This window comes from Ictidomys tridecemlineatus, chromosome 8 (assembly GCF_052094955.1).
Source record: "Ictidomys tridecemlineatus isolate mIctTri1 chromosome 8, mIctTri1.hap1, whole genome shotgun sequence".
NCBI classification, from domain to species: Eukaryota; Metazoa; Chordata; class Mammalia; order Rodentia; family Sciuridae; genus Ictidomys; species Ictidomys tridecemlineatus.
In genome coordinates this window covers 112,684,735-112,701,730 of record NC_135484.1, presented here as the reverse complement: position 1 = coordinate 112,701,730, position 16,996 = coordinate 112,684,735, and the positions used below count along the sequence as shown (strand labels likewise).

The 16,996-nt window shown below is 39.7% G+C and overlaps 1 protein-coding gene across 4 annotated transcripts in view; it reads right to left on the bottom strand.

Annotated features, from left to right (window-relative positions):
• The window catches only part of Btbd9 (BTB domain containing 9), a 402,045-nt gene that overhangs the window by 117,193 nt on the left and 267,856 nt on the right, over window positions 1-16,996 (bottom strand). The window lies entirely within an intron of this gene.

The following is a 16,996-nucleotide window of genomic DNA, read 5'->3' as shown; positions in this document are numbered from 1 at the left end:
GACACAGCTGTTATGTCTTAACAGCTGTAAAAGAACAATAGCTAATTAGAGAACAAGCCCATCTTTCCTAGAAGCCATCAAAAAGCTACAAAAACACTCCCTTCAACACAGGCTCCTAGTTTTTTCTATCACTTTTCAATCATAGATTACATCACATCTCCAAAAATAAAATTGACTTTTCGTGGCATACAATTTTTAAGCTTCCTTTCCCCAAGTGCTCCCCAGTCCCTCTGTGAGAAGGCTGCCCAAACATGACCCCACAGGACTCAGTCATGGCCACCTCTCCAGACCTGCAGGGGAAGAATACAGGCCACAGTTTCTCCAACACTGGGTTCCCCTTCCCCTGAGGCCCTATTCCTACTCCCTTCATTTTCAGCTGTTTTAATTAGCATTTAACTCTGCATTCTGATTATTCTTGTACTAGTCCAATTTTCATATCTTCAAGTTTGTTCAAACCATGTCTTAAGTTTATACTTCACCTGTTATGCTGGTGAAGTAGACCAGAAGGAGGAGGTGACACTTCTAAACTTCAAATGTGCTCCCATAAGTCCTCAAACATATGCAAACTTAATACAGTTATAGCTCTAAACCCTTCAGGGGAAGCAGCCCACTCTGGAGAAGATGAGATATGGGGGGGGGGCGGTGATCCTCAGGGGCAGAGGTGAGATGGGGGACAGACAGTGGATCTTGAATGTGCAGGTTCACGAGGACCACTGAATTCTGTCACTTCTCTCTGGGGCCTCTGATGGAAAGGACTTTCCAAAACTAACTACATAGTTTACTCTCTTCTCTGTAGTTCGACAATCCTGCAGCTTAAATGCTGGAGGTTTTAGCTGAGAAAATCTTCAATTTAAAAAAGCCTTAAAGAATCAAGCATCAGATTTTTAGCAGCAGTAACTACTGTAGTGTATCAATGAGGGATTCGCTCTGTAGGAGAGCCTTGAAATTGAGGACAAAGGCATTTTCAGGTGTAAGAAAAAAGATGTCCTAAAACCTAATTCTGTGTTTGAACTAATAGGCAATATCTGATTGGGTGTTTTTTTTTCTTTTCTCTGGACATAATCTGTTAGAGAAAGAGATTCCACATCTTTCCCTAAACACACTGAGAATTTATTCATGTGGTAAGTCAAATACCTAACATCAAATAATCATTGAAAATGGTTTTGCAAGTTTTGGAAACCTCAACATTTTTTGAAAAATTTTAGAATAAGGGATATCTTTTTTTATGAGCAGCACTGTTAGGGTTTTACATGGATTTATTTTTCCTTATGTCCTAAAAGAGGTCCAACTCAACAGGTTTATTTTTTGTTCCATACTACTACTGGTTTAAAGGTCTTATCAGGTCAAAAACAATTTTGTGACCCAAGAGCAGAGCTGTCACCATAGGTTGGAGAATATTTCTCATTCACTTTGTGCAAAGAACAAAGGACCAATGAAAAAAATTGTTAAAAGTCCGACAGAATAAGTGGTAGCTTATTTAATACTTTTTAAAAAAACTACTCCTTTAATAAAGAAGTAGCTTTTCTTTTTTTAAAACTGGAGGCTTTGTTCAAACGTTAACAATTTAAATCAGACTGGTTTGGGGATTAGGGATACCCTTTGAGTCTTAAGACAGTGAATTCTTTAAATTGCATCAATGATGATAAAATTTGAGTTTTTACAAAATGTAGTTCAATAATAAGGTATTCAAACACTAAATCAGGTTCTGGATGCCACAGAGACAATGCCCCCCAAAAATCTGTAGCAGGGGCTGGGGATGTGGCTCAAGCGGTAGCACGCTCGCCTAGCATGCGTGCGGCCCGGGTTCGATCCTCAGCAGCACCACATACCAACAAAGATGTTGTGTCCGCCAAGAACTAAGAAAAAATAAATAAATGTTAAAATTCTCTCTCTCTCTCTCTGTCCCCCTCTCTCACTCTCTCTTTAAAAAAAAAAAAAAAAAAAAAAATAAAAAAAAAAAAAAATCTGTAGCAAATATGCCCCTCTAATTCCACTTTAGCAGAGTCTTCCTATCACAGCCTGTGGAGGTAGGGGGAAAAAGATTGGAGATAAAGGGAAATTCTGAGGTCTTAGCCCCACACACCATCCTGGATTGAGTAGTATGAAAGCATCTCTGGAGAACAGGATGGAATTTAGAAGAAACATGGGTAAAGATGGCTGCAACTTCTGAACACAGGGCTTAGAACTGAGAGACCTTGATCAAACCACACAGGATGCCTGAGGGAACAGCTGGCTTCTGGGACACTTGGTTTCAGCTGTCTGGAGCTCAGGGCTGTGGGTGAGCTGGGCAATCCTGGATGTGACTGAGGTGAAGTCTCCCCAGACCTGGGACCTGGGGGAATCTGACCTCCCAGCTGGGAAGGCAGCCAGAGCCTGGAGTGTTCTGAACAACTCCACTCACACTTCTCAAGTAGTTACCAGAAACACAGCCTGGTGAAACACTCAGTTTACAGGACATCCTGGAGGCCAAGGTTAACCCAGATGGAGGAAATAGAATCATGCTATGGTTTTCAGTAGATTTACACAGCGTGGTTTAAAAAGGGGGAGGGGCTTATGTAAAATACAATAAAGGTAACTTTAAAAGAGCCTTTACTATTGTTTTCAGTTCTTTTAGTAGTCTCTACTTAGTGTTTTTGAGAAATAAAAAATAAAGACAGTATTTTAAAAGACACTCGTTTTCATATCTGCCTGTTAGGAAGTGTCTCATTCTACATTCTAGCCCTCCTGCCATCGCATCTCTACCCTGTAAGTCAGGGGGGCAGGGCAGCTGTTCCCTTGCTTCTTTTGCTCTGGAGTCACTGGACAAGGCAACGGGCCGGGAAAGCAGGCCCCAGAGAGCAGAGTCAGCCCCATGGAACAGTTTCCTAGGCAATCACAAGGAAGCCACTGAGCTACCCTAACTCAATTTCACTACCTACAAAACAGAGCAATCCCTTCTGCTCCCTACCTTCCTCTGAACACAGAGAACTAAATTGGACAAGGTTTACAAAAGCATTTTGGGAGTTTCAGAGAAACAATACCCAAGCTTGGCACTTGCCCAGCCACGGAAAGCCAGGTTTCCCATGTAGAACTGGTGGGTGGATCCAGCATTTCAAAAATCTGGGTGCAGCACAAGAAGGGAGACTTCTATTCTCATGAGCCACCTTGTCATTGTACAAGGATAGGGGCAAAGGAAGGAAGAGCCAATAACAATTCTACTGACCTGCAAAAAACTATTAGCACCTGCTAGTGTAATATGCAGCTGGCAGTTTTGAGAATAACCAAGAAAGCAGTTCCTTTCTGGTCGATATTTGCTGGGGACAGCAATTTCTGACCTACTGAATCAGATCAAGATCATCTGAGTCATTAGACCAAAGAAGCTTCTTTGTGCTAACAGTGCAGTGGCTAGGGGGTCTCTTTTCATTAAACAAAAGGGTCTGCTCACAGCTGCCTTCTAGGACAGCCGCCGCTTCGAGGTTTCAAGAGCTATCACAATGGAAGGAGCAAATCAAAACACATTTTTAAAAAACCACAGACACAAATGGGCTTATAATTTATTAGTGAGACTGAAACTGAAAATGCCATGTGGCTGTCCCACTTTCTTGGGGGAAGACAGCAGGGAGAGAAGAGGGAGAGGGAGAGAAAAGGTTCCCTGCAGTATTTAGATGGTCTTCAAATGTTCATAATTTCCTTAGGGTGTGCTCGTTGCCAAGCTGACAGATGTTGCAGGAGAAACCTGTTCTATTCTGGAGAAAGGCTAACCTTTCAAGAGTGGGAGAGGGGGAGGGAGGCAGCCCATCCGCTCGGTGAAGAGATGACATTAAACTGGACAGCAAACCACCCTTGGCGCGCTGGATCTGTGAAAGGCTATGTGATAGCCCTGCCAGACAGCTGTCCTGGGAGGCTCTGTCTCACTCCGGCTTGCCTTGCCGTGAGTGTGAATTAGTTTTTAAGTATTAGAAGGCCCTAGTCATGTAAGTGAGTATTAATTATTACTTTTGAAAACAACATGACTCCAAAGGATAAGGTGACTACATTCCCTTAATGGAAGCCACAGATGTGCCATTTTGTCCTAAGTATTCACCCACTTTTTTCTCTATTTGGGAGAGAGAGGAACAGGTTTTTTAGAGCAGAGGATCTTTCATCCCAGACTTCCCAACTAGGTGCAAACTTATGTGGGTCCTTTGCTACCTTGGTCCTTGACATTTCCTGAAGAGAGCCTTCCAACAGAGGACTGAGAAGGCCAAGTGGTAATTTATGATACAAAATGGTAGTTCTGCAAAGCCCTAGCCCTTTTCCAAAAAATAAGAAGCAAGCAAGCACTTTCAAATTTAAAATTCTCGGCCTTCAAGTCATTAAGTGTCGCAAAATCATTATTCTGGCTGATAAGAGTTCAGGACAAGCAGGGAGAGGAGAAGGCTGGGCTGTGTCCCTTTTCAGCACTCGCTGCCTCTACCCAGTTCCTGAGGAGGTCACACCCCCTGGCCATTGCCAAGACGTGTTCCTGACAGGGCGCTCCCAATACTAAGCCTCCAGCTCAGAACTCCACTCACTCTTGCTCACTAAGGGACCATAAGTCATTTTTTCCTGTGCCCTATTTACACCCAGTGTTTTTGTCAGCTCTGATAAGGGGTGACTCACCTAATGTCTTCGTGTGGAAGGCTGATTAACTAATCTATCCACTTAAAGATTAACAGTAATGTGCCATAAGGAAAATTATACCCCAGCATGAAAACCTGCAATTGGGGAACCATTTTACAGGATCACATTCATTTATATCAATTATCTTGTTTATCAAAGACAATGAAACACCAATTGGTAGTAAAAAGGTACAGAGTGCACAGTGAGGAATAATTAGGTCTCGCCCTCCCGGAGGCTGAGAGCTGTTTACCACTTCACTTTGGAGGTGACGTTTACAGTGTCGGTTTTATAACTCTCCACATTAACTCTGAAATGTCAAAAGCAGGCAGTTAATTGTTTATCATACAAAATGTCACCTATGTAAAACACTGAGATATAAAATTGTTCTAACTGATATACCACAAGGAATCCTGCCTTTTAGCTCTTCCAGCCTGCTTGTCAGTCTCTGCATCAGCTTGATGGCCATTATGTCGACTGTGTATGCTGGCAGTGACTGTCTGATGAGTAATATTCTCTGCATGTACTGTGTCTTCAGCCAATTGAAAAATAAAAATAACATGATATGAAAATTACTATTATGGTTTAAAGTAATATGCCTTCAGAAGAGTGGGGGATGTCTGAACAGGAATGTCACGTGCTGTGAGTTTCATTCTAGCTGAGACTGAGATTCAGAGACTCAAAGTAGTTTAAACTAACAAGATTGGGTATGCACTGCCAAGTCTTCTCAAGCCCCTCTGTGTTGACACTAACATCATGTTTCTGCCCTCAAATCTCTGAGTCATAAACTATGCACCGACAGGAGAATCTGTTTCCTACCACCTGGCAAACGTACAGGGATCACTCCCCTTCCTCTGCTGCCCACTACTCTAATCTTGCCAAAGCTACGCCTCTGGCAATCTTGTTTTTAAGCTCAAATAACTCAATTTCCCTCTGGAGCCATAAAAATCAGGCAGACAAGAGGAGGGAATTAAGAGGGAAAGAAGGGATGAAGTAGGAGGAAAACAAAGTATTTCTATGGGGAAGGACAGGAGGGTCCAGGAAATCAGGGAGGTGAGGGTGAGGTCTGAAGGCTCCTTAATATTCTATTAGATACAACTTCTATAAAAGAATTTTTATAGTTAAAAAATATTAGGGCAAATAAATGGATGACTGTAGAAACCACCTGACCAAGGACATGGTTCAGAGCCATCCACCCTGCATGAGGGAAAACACCACTGGGAGCTATGGTAGGTGAACTCTGGCATCACTGTGGTCTTGGATATATGTGAATTTGCTTGACTAATCCACACACTCCGTGAAACACTAGTTAAAAACCAAACCAAACCAAACCACAGGTGTGGGAGCTCACCAATCACAAAATTTATTTTATCCTCTATCACACACAGATCCACAAAATATTTTTAAAAAGGGGGGAGGAACTCATTGTTTCAACATAACTTTGTAAGACAGAGATAATCCAAGAAAATATTACAGGTCCATTTTATTTAAGGAAACAGGTGAAAAGTTTTGAAATAAATATTGGCCATCCAAGTCCAATAATTATTTAGCCAATACCTCAGGTCCAGGGGGCATGTGTCCTAGGGATGTGAGTGTGGGGTACATGGAACTCCTGTCCTTATGGGGGCTAAAGGGGAGCCAGTGACTGAGCACCGAGGGTTCCCAAGGTGATTCTGGGTGGAGTGAGAAGCACAATAAGAAGGACTAGAGGGGATGTGGGGCCGCCAGGTAGATAGCCTGCGGTGACAGCAAGGAGAGGGCTGGTGGCTTGTATCAGTGTGGCTGCAGCCACAGTAAGAAACAGGAATCAGAGAAAAGCAAATTAAAACCACAGTGATAAACTACTTTATGGCCCCCGTGCTGGTGAAGAGTAGCAAGCACACATGTCCACGTGGGTGAGGACACAGGAGGACAGGGCCCTCGTGTGCTCCTGGTGAAGGGCATGTGCAGGGGTCAAGCTGGGATGCAGGGCAGAAGGCAACGTGTTTGCACCGATACTCAGGGGTCTCACTCTTGTACACAGGGCCCCGGGAGGACACAGACTCAAGAACATTCATTGCAGCTTTGTTTTGGGGAGTGGGAAACTGGAGACTACTAAGGACCCAGCACCAGGGGGACGAGGACAATAACAGCACCAACTTTGCTGGACTGTTGTGAAGGTTCAATTATTTAATGTGAAGTGCTTACTACATTGTCCAGCACATAGTAGGACTATATAAATTTGCTAATAATACATTTATGATTATGATGAGTGCCAGGTAACATTAAGACACAATGATATGAAGAACACATAACATTGGATGAGAAAAGCACATAAAGAATTCATAACACAAAAATTTTCTGAAAATTAAAACATTCAAAAACCTACAGTATTAAAGATTTTAAAAGAACGTCTGAATATGAAGGAAATAATCAAACACAGTAGAGACATAGTGTCATAAACGGTGAATCACTGGGGACAGAGTAAAAATATCATGAGAAGGCCTTGCATGGACCACTGCGCCTGGTGCATTAAGATCTGAGGTGTGTGATTATCATGATTCCATACAGCAACAGGATAGGTGTTTAAAAACAAAGAGGGCCTGGGGTTGTGACTCAGTGGTAGAATGTCTGCCTAGCACATGTGAGGCAATGAGTTCAATCCTCAGCACCGAATAAAAATAAAGTAACTATATAACAAAGGTATTGTGTCCTACTACAGATAAAAATAACAAAAAAATTAAAAACAAAGAAAAAAGGTCATTAGGCTGGGTTTTCTTTCCTTTTTTTTTTTTGTACTGGGGATTGAACCAGGGGCACTTAACCACTGAGCCTCTTCCTTAGCACTCCCCCACACACCCTCCCTTTTTTGGTATTTTCATATCTAGAGACGGGGTCTCGCTGAGTTGATTAGGGTTTTTGCTAAGTTGCTGAGGCTGGCTTTGAACTCACAATCCTCCTATCTCAGCCTTGTGAGTCACTGGGATTACAGGCATGAGCCAACACACCCGGCTAGGCTAATTTTGTTTTTTATTTTATGGTTGAGATATCTGAGATAGCTGAGGCCTTGAGAAACCGTGTCTTATTTATCACACAGCACAACAGTAGAAGAGTGAGAATGTGGATCTGGGTTGGAAACACATCACTCCATTCATCATTCATTCATTCATTCATTCAACATTTATTAAGATCAAGATTCCAAGTGTTGGAAATACAGCAGTGCACAAAACAGACATAGTCAAACCATGAGAAAAAAATGTATATTTACCAATGAAAGTAGATGCTCTGAAAGAAAAATCTCAGATCTATGAGCTTTAGATGAAAAAACTTCACCTATTCTGGCAGTAGAGAATCAGAGGAGGCTTTTCTGAACAAGTGATATTAGGTGAAATATAAAGACAGCATTCCAGAGAAAATAGCAAATGCAAACGCCCTGTGGTCTCCAGAGACAGAAAGAAGGCCCTGTCCTGAACATGGAAAGCCAGATGGAGATTTATACAAGATGAAGCAAATGCACAGGCATCAGACCATGCAGGGCCTTGAGGGCCAGGGTGAAGATTCTGAACCTTACCTAAAGGTAATGGATAAAGTGTTTGAGTGATTGTGAGCAAAGCAGTGTTCTGACAAAGGCAAGTCCTGTTGGAGTGGGGCTCAATAGAGGGACTAGAGAAGATGCAGGGAGCCCAGCAAGCAAGGACAGAGACGGTGGCGGCTTGGACTAGGATGGCAGTGACAGTGGTGACAAGGGGACAGGTCTGTCACTTGGAATATGATATCAATATAAAAGTGACTTCTATAACATAAAATATTTCTCATCATGTGTATTTAGTGTGCTTCCACAGCTCACTGAGGTTTTATTGAGATGTGCTTCCAAGTTTTTATAAGAGACATCTACTGAACATTAACTCATCAAAGAATCATTGGCAAAGAGTATGTGAATGCTCTCGGAGTGACTGGGTCTCTGGGCCAGCAGGAAGGAAAATGGGCTTTCATCGGTCATCTGCTACCAAAGACATTGCTCTGCCTCAGCTCCTCTGACCATCGGGAGAATGGCAGCTGCCTTGTCAGGGGTGGGGCTGGGACAGCATCTCTCTGTTTCCCCTGCAGCCATGGGACCTTCCTGCACTGCTGCCGGCTCTGAACCAAGAACTCAATTCATATTGATATTTTACAGAATCATTTCCTGAAGATTCCAATTCCAACACTCTAACACCTTCTGCACTTTTATATCTCACTAGAGTCCCTCTCTTTTACACACCGCTTTATTACCATTTTAGTTGATTTCATCACAGCTTCATGGAAAACAACTTCACCAACGACCATTTCCTGTCATTATGGGGGCAGAATTGCAGTAATCCCCTGCTTGAGCACTAGGTAGTTTTTATGGTAATTTTACCATAGGTAATGTTGTGATTTTTAAGTACATTCTCTCCTTGTAGCACTATACCGATTCCTGTCCTTAAAAGATAAGTATCTAATGCAGCTATAAAAGAAACATACCCATCTTCACAATATTAATGAGCCAATAAACTCAAAAAGATTGCTGCGCCCCAGTCTGACTCTCCCACCATCCTCCTCTCCCAGGGTCCTGTCATTTCACTCAATTCTCTGTCACACCCAACCCTGCCACGTGGGGTGATGGGGTGGGGGGGGGCTGCCAAACATTTCACCAGCTACAACAGCCCCCTAATCCTAAAGGTTTCTTTTGGTTGGAAGCACAGCCTTGCATTATAATTTTAAGAAATAAGTAACACTGTAATGTCCAAAAGGCACTGAAATATTTTTCCCAGATCCTCCCTCCCAATTTTAAATATCTTTCTTGACATACAATGAATTGCATGTAAATATGGGCAATTTGATGAGTTTTTAAAAATATTTTTTAAAAAAATTTTTTTTAGCTGTAGATGGACACAATAGCTTTATTTATTTCTTTGTGGTGCTGAGGATAGAACCCAGTGACTCACAAGTGTTCCACCACTGAGCCCCAGCCTCCCCTGCCCTGATGAGTTTGGATTTATGTAGATGCTGGGAAACTGTCAGCACAATCAAGACACAAAGCCTGCTACAACCTGTCCCCTCCCTGCCCCTTGGGATTCAGCCCCACCCCCACCAGCCTTAACATCCACAGATCTCATTTCTGCTGCTGCAGACTAATGGTCATTATCCAGAACTGGACATGGATGGACTCACAAAGTATATACTCCTTTTTTAAAATTTAGCATCTCTCATCCATATTCTTTTTTTAAAATATTTTTTAGTTGTAGTTGGGCATGATACCTTTATTTTATATTTATTTTTATGTGGTGCTAAGGATGGAACCCAGTGCCTCGCAAGTGTTGGGCAAGCGCTCTATTGCTTAGCCACAACCCCAGCACCTCATCCAGATTCTTAAGGACTCTTGGTTTATTCATTAGATTCATCAGGTCAACCATTATACTTCATGAAGAAACTCCCTTATCTCACCAATAAAGAGGCTCTTCTTACAGTAGTGTGCTGTCTCTAGAGTGTACAGGGTGCTAAGGCACATGGAGGGCATGGGGCACATGGAGGGCATGGGGCTGGCCCGGCAGTCTGCCTTGCCCTTACCTGGGACAGCATGCAAATAGCTCTACTGAGAAACATTATTTTCCCCCATGATATTAAAGTGTCATATCTTCACTAAAGAAAAAAAAAGATATATGCAGAAAAATATAATAAAAATGTCCTGTGAGCCCACCATCTAAAAACCCTGTTAACATTCTGATGCTCTTCCTCGTGTTCCCTCTAATGCACTATTATGAGTGAACTGTGTCCCCTACGATTTACACGTTTAAGTTCTCACACTGCAATGTGAATGTATCTGAAGTCGGGCCTTTAAAGAGGTAATTCAGGTCAATGCAGTCATAGGGTGAAGCCTTAATCCAATGAATAGTGTCCTTATAAGAGGAGGAAAAATCACCAGGGATGCAACTGGACAGAGAAAAGGCAATGAAGGCCACGGTGAGAAGGTGTCTCTCTGCACCAAGGAGAAAGGCCTTAGGAAACCAAACTGCCAATACCTTGAGCTTAGACTTCTGGGCTCCAGAACTGTGAGAAAATAAATTTCAGTCATTAGAGCCACTCTGCATGTATTATCTTTATAGTTGTCTCTGTAAATTAATACGTGCACATATATTTAATTTAAAAATACTAGCATCCATCTGGCTATAATGATGGATCCTACTTCTGTTTTTCATTATGGGCACTGACCTATGTAATGAATGGCTATGTAAAAATTTTAATGGATACCTGTGTCATAATTTATTTCATCATGTCCTTATTGTTGGACATTTGTAGTCTTTCCCCTTTCGTTGGTTACCATAAATAACATTGTGCTGAACATTTTTTACAGAAGAAATGTTGTTCCGGAGTATTTCTTTAGGATAAATTACTAAAGGTATAAGTAGTAGATCAAAGGGTATGTATTTTCAAGACTCTTAACAAATACTGCCAAACCGTCATCTAGAAAACTTGTAACATTCATATCTGAGTGGCACATGACTGCCCATTTCTCAACATTCTCACTAAGTCTTTTCATTTAAAACACCATTGCCAACAGGATTTTAAAATGAAATTTGACAAGCTGATTTTCAAGTTCATTGGAAAAGAAAATTTGAAATAGCCTAAAAATTTTAGAAAAAGAATAACTAGGAATGTATATTTGAAGTATGAGATAGCAAAATAGATTATAAAGCACAGAAGCTCAATAGATATATAAATCCATGATGTATGCTATTTTAAATCAATGAAAGGAAAGATGAAATAATCAAAGGAATTTCACAAAATGGTCACATATTTTAGAAAGAAGAGTTAAATCTTTATACCTCAGATCAAATGCAAATGAAATTTTAAATAGACTAAAAAGCAAAATGCTAAGCATATACATACACCTTAACAATAGGAAAAAGCAACCAACTACCAACAACCTCTGCAGAAAAGCATTTTGTGTGTGCATCGTGTGGTGGTAGGGAGTTGAACCCCAGAGCAGCCTACATCTGAGCTACATTCCCAGCCTTTTAATTTTAGTTTTTAGTTTTCACTAAGTTGCTGAGGCTAGCCTCAACCTTGCAATCTTCCTGCCTCAGCCTCTTCCTGGTGGGATTATAGATATGTGCCACAGAATCTCGATTAAAAAAAAACATATACTTTTATTTTGGGCTGGGGACAGAGTCTCTAACTAAGTCACAAAAACCAAAAGCAAAAAGAAAATAAGGAAAAAACTAACAGACACGATCAACTCAAAGTTCAAAACTTCTGTACCAAAAAAACTCATCAAAAGATAACCCACAGTTTGGAAAAAGATATTTGCAATGTGTACAAAAGGCAAAGAATGCATATCTACATATACAAAATTAACAATAAACAAGCAGTCAAATAGAAAAGTTGGAAAAGAACATTCACACCTCATATGAATATTCACAATTCACAAAAAATAGAAATGGCCAAGACACACAAAATAATAATTCTAAAAATAACTAGTCTGATAAGTTAAAATGTAGAAATGGTTTATTTACTGAGTGTACTTCTACATTGTTTGGGATTTTAACTATAGGTTGATAATTTATAATTACATGAATTTATGGAGTACCCAGTGATGTTATGATTCTTGAATACAATGTGGAATAATTAAATCAAGCTAGTTAACATATCCTTCTCCTCAAATACTTAACGTTTTTATGCTAAGAACAAATGAAATTTGCCTTCACTATGCTATGCAACATAAAAAATGAAAACAAAACCTCTTTCTCCTGAGATTTTGTACCTCTGACCATTCTGTCCTCACTCTCCCCACCCCCAGCCGCTTTGGCCACCATTCTACTCTGCTCCTATGAGTTTAACTGTTTGAGAATCCACACATAAATAAGAACCTGTGACATCTTTCTGTGCCTGGTTTATTTCACTTAGTATGATGATTTCCAATTCCATTCACATTACCACAAATGACAGGATCTCCTTCTTTTTAAAGGCTGAACAGTATTCCACTGAGTATATATACCACATTTCCTTCCATTCATTCATCTGTTGATGGACAGTTGATTCTATAACTCAGCCACTGTGAATAGTCCAGCAATGAAGATGGGAGTACAAATCTCTCTTCAATAAATTGATTTAAAACTCTCGGGGTAAATTCCAAAAAGTGGGATTGCTGGATCATATGGTAATTTTAATATTAACTTTGTGAGGAACCACCATACTGTTTTCCAAAATGGTTATACTAATTTACATTCCCACCCACAGTGTGCAAGGGTTCCCTTTCCTCCCATCCTTGCCAACACTTGTTACCTTTTGTCTTATTGATAACAGCTATTCTGGCAGGTGTGAGATGATATCTTAGTGTGCTTTTAATTTGCATTTCCCTAATGCTTAGTGATTGTGAGCCTTTTTTTCTTCTGTCTATTGGACATTTGAGTGTCTTCTTTTGGGGAATGTGTACTTAGGTCCTTTGTTCATTTTCTCAGTTGGTTTTTGTTGTTTTCTTGCCACTGAGTGCACACTCTCTGATATTAATCCCTTATCAGATGTATGGCTTGCAATCCTTTCTCCCAATCTGTAGGGTGTCTCTGCTCACTGTTAAGTGTTTCCTTTGCTGTACAGAAGCTTTTTAGTTTGATGTAATTCCATTTGTCTGTTTTTACTTTTCTTGCTTGTGCTTTGGAAGTTGAATCCAAAAAATCATTGTCCAGACCAATGTAGGATAGTTTTCCTCATTTTATTTGGTAGTTCTACTGTTTCTGATCTTATATTTAAGTCTTTAATCTATTTTGAGTTTTTTTTTATATAGCATGAGACAAGGATCCATTTTCATTCTTCTGCATGGGAATATTTAGTTTTCCCAGTACCATTTATTAAAGAGGCTCTTTTATCCTTTACCTATTGCATGTACTTGGCCCCTTGGGTGAAAATCATTTCTGCATGTACAGGATCATTTCTGGGCTCTTTATTCTCTTCTATTGGTCAATGTGTTTCTTTTTTTTTGCCCAGTTCCATGCTGTTTTAATTACCACAGCTTTGTACTATATTTAAAAATGAGGTAATAGGATACCTCCAAGCTTCATACTGAGGTTTTTATGGTTCCATATGAATTTTAGGATTAAATAAAATTCCATGAAAAATGACATTACAGTTTTCAAAAGAACTGCACTGAATCTGTAGATGCTTTGGGTAACAGACATTTTTAATAACATTCATTCCTTCAATCTATGAACATAGTATATGTCTGTCTTCAAATTTTTTCATCAATGTTTTGTGGTTTTCAGTGTATGGGTCTTTCATCTTGTTGGTTAAATTTGTTTCTAAGTATTTTATCTTATGTTTGTAACTATTGTAAATGGTATTATTTTCTTGATTTCCCATTCAGATAGTTTACTGTATGAACTTTGTATCCTGTGACTTTACTGCATTTACTAGTTCTAAAAGCTTTTTCGTGGACTCTGTAGTCTGAAGTCTGTAGGCATTTCTGTATATAAGATCATGTTTTCAGCAAATGATGACAATGTAATTTTTCCCTTCCTATTTGGAATACACTTTATTTCTTCCTCTTGCCCAATAGCTAAAGATTTCTATGTTTTTGATGAGAAATGGTGAATGTGTTACTTACATAAATACAAATGTAAAAATATTTGCAATTAAACAAAAAAATGGAATATCAATATGAATTTCTTCAATTATTAGTGAGGCTAAACTCTTTCAAGTTTATTGACTATTCTGTTTCATCTGCTTTTTTTTAAAAAATAAATTGTTTATATAAACTTTCTTTTTGGGGTTCATTCTTATGTTTTCTTTTACATTAAAAATCTAACTTGTTGTCACGTATGTTGCAATTAGTTTTTTTCTCAGTTTGTCAAACACCTTTGAATTCTGTTTATGGTTTCTTCCTTTGCTTTTATGCTGAGGAAGTTGTTCCCTACCTTAAAATCAGAAAAACTTATTAATGGCTCCCTACAGTTCCTTTGGAGCAACGATATAAAATCTAACTCTTGAACAGACAACTATTTTGGTATACACTATGAGGAAGAATTTCACATAACTGCTTTCAATTGTCAACTGTCTCAGCATCACTTGCTGTGTAACCCTTCCATTCTTAACAGATGGGAAATGTCATCTTTTATCTTGCACTATATTCTTAAAACTACTAGGATTCTAATTCAGAGTTTGGATAGTTGCTTAGTTTATCTACCAGCTTATTCTAACAATAATGTCATAATTCCTTTAGTGTGCAATACTAATATTAACATATGACGACATGAGATTCCTCATTTTAAAAAAATTTTTACTTCTTCAGGATTTTGTTTTCTGTGGGGGAGTAAAATATTTCCACTTACTTATTCTCTTGGAAATCTGAAAAATAAACTTTAAAAAAAGAGATGAGGTTCTGAGCAGTCTTGGATTAAATCTGTAGATTAAGATGGAAAGAACCAATATGTTTACTTTATTTTTTCATGCAGGAATGTGAGATTCCATTATCCAGTTCTTCTTAAAGATTTACAGTTTCTTATGTTTCCACGTAGGAGTTTGAGAGAGGAAAAAAAGCAGACCTCTCTGGCATCAGCACCTCCTGGCCACACTGTCTGTGGGCACACAGCATCCTACCAGCTCCCACCTTTGTCCCTGACCCAGTCCTCATCTCTAATGGCAAATGAGTCAGGAGTGGGTGCCTAGGGATAAACTAGGTATAAATCAGGAATGTAGCTCTCGGGTTGTTACCAGTTACCTTACAGTTTTTATTGTTATTATGAATGAGGTGGATTCTCCCCCACATTATACATCTAACTGATTACTGTATATACTAAAGAAAACCACAGCAATGTCAAATAGAAGCAGTGATCAGGGCCAGCTTTGTGGGCACGTGACCTCTACAGACAGCTTGCTACACCCAGAGAAGACCCGCACTTAGTTTGATAACCCACTATCCCTGTTTTTTTCTTAATAATCTTATCTTCAAACTTACGTTTTTAAAGGTCCAAGTGTAATGAAAATGCTCACAAGCAGAGGAGATGTGCAAAATGTGCACTAGCAACATTCTCTGCTTGTCCAATTTGTGTATGGTGTTCATGATGTCCCACAAAGCACGGACAGGCTGTGGACTCTCCTTGCCTGTAGGTTATGAGACTACAGTCAAATGCCAGGGAAACCTGACATGTTCACAACCAAGTGAGCAGGGCTGCTGACACTTTCCCTTCAAACCCATATTTGTTTAAAATAAAAAGGTAAAAGCATTTAAAGGAGCACTGATGACCAAGGAACTCTGTCATATCCTTCTTTACTCTCATTAGTACTCTGTGTTAGCCAAATACACATGCTGAAAATCATGACACAGAATGAAAAGGAACAGAACCCAGTCATTTATTTGTTTATTTGTTTGTTTGTTTTGGCAGGGTTTGGCGGGATCAGCACTGGAGATTGAACCTAGGGCTTTGCACATGTTAGACCAGTGCTCTACCACTAAGCTCCATCGGTAGCCCTATCCAGTCCAGCCTAGACTAGCCCAGCCTATTCAGACTCTGCCTTGCTAACTAAATTGCCCAGGCTGGCCTCCAACTTGTGATCCTCCTGCCTCAGGGTCCAAGTAATTGGGACTATAGGTTGAACCATCATGCTTGCCTCTATAGATTCTTTAAGTCCTTCCTTACTTATTAACAAACTAAAAGTAGAAAGTGTTTATAAAATGTGCATGTATCAATAAGTGAAATAAAATCAGTTCTATTAGTTTTGTACAGCATTTTCACTGTTATGGTAACAACTAAATTCATAACATGTATCAGCTACCAAGTAAGAACTATGCAATTTTGGTGATTCTGCATATGATATAAATGATCTTATATTTGCATCTAAAATTGCCATTGTATAATATAAAAACAGTAACCAGGTACAGTGGCACACACCTATAATCCCAGTGGCTCAGTAGGCTGAGACAGAGGGATCACAAGTTCAAAGTTAGCCTCAACAAGACCCTAAGCAACTTAGTGAGACTCTGTCTCAAAATAAAAAATAAAAAGGCTGGGAATGTGTTTCAGGATTAAGCACCCCTGGGTTCAATCCTTGTTCCCCCTTAAAAAAAGTCATGCCAAGTTAAGAGAGACTGAAGAAAGGAAAAAGCATTTTAAAAAGCCTTTAATGACACTTTTTTCCAGCTTCTGAACATAGGGTCTCATGCTTTCATTTGGCACTGTGCCATACAAATCATGTCACTGGTTCTAAGGTCACAATAGGTATATTTTCTTTGTGTGTGATACTGGGAATGGCTACTTCTTTATTTTAGGCTTTATTAGACCTGCCTAAACTGATCAAACTCACTGTTTATATAGTGGGTGATTACAGAATTGTTATTGGCACTAAAAGATAAAAACACCCACAAGTCTATCAAAGGAGACGGGTTAAATAA